General features: G+C 45.0%; 1 protein-coding gene across 4 annotated transcripts in view; it reads right to left on the bottom strand.

The window, feature by feature from the left end:
* kcnab2a (potassium voltage-gated channel subfamily A regulatory beta subunit 2a) overlaps nt 1-7,500 on the bottom strand; it is a 135,812-nt gene that overhangs the window by 114,727 nt on the left and 13,585 nt on the right. The gene's annotated exons all lie outside the window — the stretch shown is intronic.

The following is a 7,500-nucleotide window of genomic DNA, read 5'->3' on the forward strand; positions in this document are numbered from 1 at the left end:
TATAAAAAAACCTGCAACCAACCGTGAATAACTGTGACGTTATTTCCAGACCACATAGCCCTGCTCCCTTCTTACCATCATTTTACTGATGGAGACATTTGTAATTTTCATAATTTAATGACCATAAGGGAGACTCCTATCAGGCAGTGAGAGGCATTGACTCTAATGTTAGCTCCTCTCTCCCTGGTGCAAACTCATGGGGCCGCTAGGCGCTAGCGTTAGCTCCTCATCTCCATCTGCTATGCTGCTAAATCAGGAACAGGAGGTACCTGGAGAAAGCCACAGGGATAACTGACTGAAAGTACTGGGTCAGCAATGCCACCCACCTATGGAGGAAATGTAGGAAATGTAGGGCAGTCGCTACCCATGCTGTTTACCAATACAACCATTTGGGGCTTCAGTAGAAGAATTTCTGATGTACTATTAACCTCTACCCCAAACTCTACAAATGTAAACATCAAACAAACACACACACACACACACACACACACACACAAAAACACACACACGTCAGCATCTACATTCCATCCTTACAGCCCACACAGAGATTCATGAGACTGAGGCGGAGCAGTAGTCAATCAACCTGCAGTGTGTGTGTGTGTGTGTGTGTGTGTGTGTGTGTGTTTTCTATGTTGGTTCCATCTCAGACCGTCAGTGATGGATGCCATCCATGTTTCTGTCATGAGTGTGCTATCGTGACTGTGTCTATCTGCCAGCGTGTGCGCTCGTGTGTGTGTGTATGTCTGTATGTGTGTGCTGTGTGTGTGTGTGTGTGCTGTGTGTTTGGTGTATTTGTGCCATGAGTGGGTCAGTCCTATTGCTTGCCTGTATGCCCTCAAGTCAAGGATCCTCACAAATATGCAAAGAATCAATACACACACTATCATGTAAACACTCACATACAACCATCATGTACTCCCTAAAACACACAAACACACCCCCACACACATAAGAATCATAACACCATTCTGACACTTACACACAGAACCCACTCACAACCCTGTACACACTTACTCTCACACACAGACCTACATGCATATACCCATTCATGCATAAATATGAATATGCTCATACAAAAGTAGAACACACACACACACACACACAAGTGCATGTGATAAACACATCAGATGAGAGACCTGGCAGTGTCACTGCTGTGGCCAATGCTACTGGACTGGGTCTTAGAGAGAGTATTATCAGAGGAAAGAGAACAGCCAAAGCCCAAAGTCAGCAAACGCAAATCAGCAAAAACACCACTGGGCCACCTCCAGTCAGGGTCATTATACAAACACAGATTCACTTCCCCACCAAACAGGATTTCGCCTCAGACAACACCACATGCTAAAGTATGTAGTTTGTTTGTGTTTGGGATTTGCATGTCCACTAACATCATTCAAATCATCAACTTAACAAACCATAAACCTCTGCTAATCAATCTTAAGTGCTGTAAGTGATGCACTTCATTTATGCTTTTCATATTACATTGCTTCACTGTGTCGCCATCTAATGTGCACCAACCCTTCCCGCCTCATCCTCTCTGCATTGCAGCAGCAGCAGCGGCAGCTGGGTGTGACCGAAGCATATAAGCCGGGGCCCTCGAAACAGCACCTGCTAGCGCGCTAACATGCTAACAGCTAAGAGAGGGCGAGCGATTGGGAAGGTGGCTCCACTTTGTGTCCACTCCGTCCTCTCTGAGCTCACGACATGACTGCAGTGCTAAAAGCTGACCAGACTCGAATTCTGATTCAGGTTCCTCGGGGTCCAGTCTGACTTACAGCAACTAAGTGGCCTCCTCTGTGGAGGAGAGCCAGGGACAGACAGCAGGAGAGTCCAGCAACCATGGAGGACAGAGAGAGAGAGAGAGAGTACTAATACTAATACACTCTCTCAGACAAGCTCTGCTTTTAGACTAAATCTCAACCAGATTATCCAGAAATCTAAAGAAAAATATTTGGAACATTGGCATAATGAAACAAAAAAACAAAACAAACTAGAATGTTATCGGTCCATAAAATCTAAATATGAATTAGAAGAATATCTCTCTACTGTCAGAGATATAAAGCAGAGACAGATCTTGACCAAATACAGACTCAGTGACCACAGCCTAGCCATAGAAAAAGGCAGACTAAGAAAGTCATGGTTGCCAAGTGAGCAAAGAGTCTGTGGTCACTGTACGACAGGTGAGGTTGAGACGGAGGTGCACTTTCTTCTTCAATGTAAGAAATATGAATTTATTAGAGATACCTACTTCGATAAATTTACCAACCTAATCCCGGAGTTCCGAAACCTGGGAGAACAGGAAGTATTGTCTGTCTTACTTGGACAGCAAGGACAGACAGCCGCTCTTGCTGCTAAATATGTCACTGAATGTCAGAGCGAGGGACAGTGATTAGACAGTATACACATAAAATACCTACCATTTGAGCACAAACACACACACACACACACACACACACACACACACACACACACACACACACACACACACACACGTGTTTATATGTATAAATGTCTATCGTATGTTCTGTATTGTATTGTTTGATGTCCTGCTTTGGACAAAGAAATATTTGTCATGCCAATAAAGCTACCTTGAATTTAATTGAATTGAATTGAATTGAATTGAATTTAATTGAGAGAGAGAGAGAGAGAGAGAGAGAGAGAGAGAGAGAGACAGAGAGGGAGAGAAAGGGAGAGACAGACAGAGAGAGAGAGAGAGAGACAGACAGAGAGACAGACAGAGAGAGAGACAGAGAGAGACAGAGAGAGAGAGAGAGAGAGGGAGAGAGAGAGAGAGAGACAGACAGAGAGAGAGAGACAGGGAGAGAGACAGAGAGAGAGAAAGGGAGAGAGATTTGTGATGACTGAGATGGAGGGGAGATCGATACAAAGAAAATTGACGGGAGAGAAAGGCAGAGAAAAGTAGCATTCAGAACAGCCATGAGAGAGGGAGAGAAGGAGGCTGGGGGGGAAGGCGAGGGATAGAGACAGGCACTCTTACAAACACTTATTCTACAGCACTTAGGATGAGGTGCATTCACACACACACACACACACACACACACACACACACACACACACACACACACACACACACACACACACACACACACAGTCACGCTCTCAGCATGAGGTACATAAACACACACATGCATTCCTATTATTTAGCCTTCTAAAGTTAGCTGCATCCACACACACACCTAACTGGAGGAATGAAAAGCTGTGAAGTAGATTGTGGGGGCCTTAAGTGCTTAGCGGTAGTCCTCTATGCAGGTCCCCACAGAGCCATCAGACACAGCCTTCAAATGGACGGCTAGAGGAGAGGAGAGGAGAAGAGAATAACGGTCACACTGCAGTAAACCTGCAGAAGAGAGAACTTGTGCGCGCGCACACACACACACACACGGATAGATGTAAGCACAACACCAACATACACACAACCCAAATACAAATACACCAACACACACACAAACAGTTGTAAGCACTGTCAGCACACTCACACACACAGATGTATACGTCATCACGCACACACACACACACTGACACACAAAGAGAGATGCACACAGAGAGTCCTCACACAGACATACACATCATTAACATGCTGCTGAGAAGGGAAACTGAGGAATGTAGGTCAGGCTTTAACGAATAGGACGTGAATACACACACAGCTCCACACTGCACTCTTAAGTGTGTGTGTATGTGTGTATGTATCTATGTGTGTGTGTGTGGGAGAACCGTGGCCTTCCTGTGACATACACTCACTGTTCTAACACGAGTGAGTCAGCGGCACCATGGAGAACAGGTGGAGTGGAGCTCAGAGCACCAGAAGGGCCCTGCTGTAGGAGGAGAGGACCGCTCGCTCACACACAGACACACAGACACACACACACACACACACACGGGAATGTGCTACTAGAATGTGCTAAAAAGTCCATTTTAAATCGAAAATCTAATTTTTTTATTAAAAACATGTGTTTAAGCCATATCGCCCAACCCTATGTGTTACCATACTCGTGTAGACACATGCCACATAGTCTCCTATTGTAAAGACAGGTGTAATAAATACCTAGTGTACCCAACACCTGTGGGAGTATGCCTTCCTCTGTAAGTCTGTACATGTGTATGTGTGTGTATGTGTGTGTGTGTGTGTGTGTGTGTGTGTGTGTGTGTGTGTGTGTGTGTGTGTGTGTATGGCATGTGTGGTGTGGCACAAAGGTATTGACTGCAGACCGGATGATTAGAAAGAACACTTAAGAAGTTCTCTCTGAGGAACCACACCATTCTAAAACGTGTCACCTCTTCTGAGAAGGCCACAGAACACCCAGCGCAGGGCGCTTTGAAATGGATCACACGCACACCTGATGAAACCAAAATTACCTGCTGCGAGTGAGTTCTAAATGACAAGAAAAGAAGCACGGCTCGCCTTCCTTTGTAGATGATGAAACCCTCTGAAGTTGAGGCTTCCAACATGGAAGCTCACCATCTCAATCACCCTGTATTCTGCACCCACAGAAGTACCGACCTAAAACGGTGCACTGAGGAGCTGTTCTGCACGGTGTTGCAGAGAGTCAGGGGAGCTGTACAGCTGGAGCTCATCAGAAGACTACAGGTTCAGGTGGGCTCATCTCCACTGATAGGGAATGGATTTTGAAACACAAAGCGATGTGATGAGCTTTGTGCTGTGACAATGTGCTAGTGAGTATCCAAGAGGATGCTGGGATGTGGTATGAAGACATGAGTATAAAAAAAAAACAAGGAAATATCATGGCTGTAGATTACTGCAGGGTCAGGTCATTGAAATGATAATGAAGGTACATTTTCTACACCTATAAAGGTAGAAGAAAAGCCTTTAGAGTTGAAATCTTTAGGGTAAACAAGAATAAGAGACACAGGGTAAAGTTGGCATGGGAATTATCTGTGTGTAAAAGGGACGTAGAGGCTTTCTTTATTACAAATTAATCGGCTAACAGAAAGATCACTAACAGACTCATTGCAGAACTGCTGTCAATGACAGTGCTCACATACAGTACAGTTCACAGCAGCATCACTTATGCCAACATCACCAACATTTACTTCCCCTAGAATCTTAAATGTTAAACTTAATAGTTTAGTATGTTTACTGCAGATTTATAGCCAGCTAGTTAGCAAGCTAAAGGTCTTCAAGCAAAGCTAAATGTTACCACTACCAGCCAAATTAGTGTAGGCCTATCTAACCAACTGATTACCATTTCAATGATGCAATCCCTGTCGTAGGCTAATACAGTGGTTTTCAAAGTGGGGGACGCGAGGGGGTGCCAGGGGGGCCTCAGCAAGTTGAATAAAAATAAAAGCAACAAATAAATACATTTGAAAAATGTTAAATATACCTATTACTATGAGGGTTGTTTTATAATGCCATTATAATAATTTGTCGCATATCTGAACATTATATTTTCCATGATAATGACTGGGAATAATAGTAGAGTGAATGCTCTCATATAGCAGAAAGCCCCAAATGTAATATTTACACACTGTATGTGCCATCGTGAAGTGCTTGTGGCTAAAATAATTATTAGGATTAGCTTAATGTATTTTTAAATTTGCCGTAGTATTGTCAATGGGTTTAATAACACATCAAAGGGGTCCTTGGCCAGAATCTAGTGGTATTTGGGAGGCCTTGTCGTGGAAAAGTTTGGGAACCCCTGGGCTAATATATACTACATTTTGTATGCTTACCCAATACACTAGAGTACATAGAGTTACATAGGTTATACATGGAATGTGAGAGACATTTGGTATGATGACTAAAACATAATATGTATGTAGGTCACATAAAGCATTACCATATAATCTAGAAACAAACAAACTAAATGAGTCCACTACATCACTGTGGGCCTATAGGAACAACACAGATTTTGCTTTGCCCTAAGGATGGGTTCATCATTGAGAACCATCCAAAGTCTTCTAGAAGGTTCTAAATTCACCCAGGCTCATTATTCACCAATGTCAAAGGGTTTCCACATTCTCTGGTCTTCTATTGACTCCTCACCTGTCCACAGTATGCCCTTAATCTTCATATACAGTACATCAATATATCACAGCTGACTGACAGCTGTCAGCCTTCAGCAGATAAAGCATGCACATGTTCAAACAGATAAGGGTAAATAACCACATCCTGTTGGCACATTTCTATAAACAGCCTTGGGACCTGTTAGCATAATTAGCTATTTTAACTGCTGACTCCTGCTACTAAAAGGCATTCAAATATGGTTGCCTTGTGAGGGTTTCTCCTCACTAGCCCACTAAACCCAACAGCCGTGGTGTATTTATGCCACGTACTGTATGACCCTCTTCATAATCACTATACACGCATCAGTCAATAAAGACATGACCGCGCCATCTCCCACACGTGATGGATGTTGCCGTGGCTACGCAGGCTCCTCTCTCAGCAGCTGGGTCCTACTCTGTGTATGTGTGTGTGTGTGTGTGTGTGTGTGTGTGTGTGTGTGTGTGTGTGTGTGTGTGCGTGTGTGTGTGTGTGCGTTTTCCTATCGTCCCCATCTGCTCTCATCTCTCCTTTCTCTTCCCCCCTCTGATATCCACTAATTTTCTCTCATCTTCTGTCCTCCCTCATCCTCCCCTCTTGTCTTCCCATCTACTTTCTCCTCTTCTCTGCCCTTCTGGAGTAAAAGACTCACAGGCAGGAGCACATCGTGCACCCCCCCCCCCCCCCCCCCCCCCGCCTCCCCTGGCCCCCCCAATCCACATCCCTCTTCCTCTCAGGAGCTAACGTCTCACTGCACCAAACCCTCTGCATCCGAGCTTCCTTCACGAACTCCCCGACTACCCGCCCAGCTTTGGACAAGAGCCCAGAGGCAGTCCTTCTACTGCTACCTACACACACACACACACACACACACACACACACACACACACACACACACACACACACACACACACACACACACACACACACACACACACACACACACACACACACACGTCCTCCTCGACGACTGTGTGCTAGCACTGCAGAATCTTGTTTGGAACCGGAAAGCCAACAGAACAGATTCCTAAAATATTCATAACAAACGCCCTTTGCATACCTGCACTAGTTCATACTCAGACCAGCAGGAGGGAAAGCTTTTGGGGGGAGGGGGGGCTGTGTGTGTGTGTGTGTGTGTGTGTGTGTGTATGTATCAGACATCAGAAAAAGCAGAGAAGAGGGTTGCGTAAAAGTCGGTGCTGTCTGCAACAGATGGACTCTGCAGCAGCATCAGCAGCGGTAGCAGCAGCAGGTGAGGAGTGACACAGGAAGAGAGAGAGAGAGAGAGAGAGAGAGAGAGAGAGAGAGAGAGACAGAGAGGTGCAGGAGAAAAGATAGAAAGGCATACAGGCATTGAGGGCAGAGAGAAAGAAACAGAGAGAGGAAGAGAGGAGGGGGGGGGGGGGGTGAAACAGGAGAGGAACTCAGAGTTCTAATCTGATTCCCCCTGAACATCAGCATTGCAGCTATTCAGGGTGATT

The sequence above is a fragment of the Alosa sapidissima genome, chromosome 4, assembly GCF_018492685.1.
Source record: "Alosa sapidissima isolate fAloSap1 chromosome 4, fAloSap1.pri, whole genome shotgun sequence".
Classification (NCBI taxonomy): Eukaryota; Metazoa; Chordata; class Actinopteri; order Clupeiformes; family Clupeidae; genus Alosa; species Alosa sapidissima.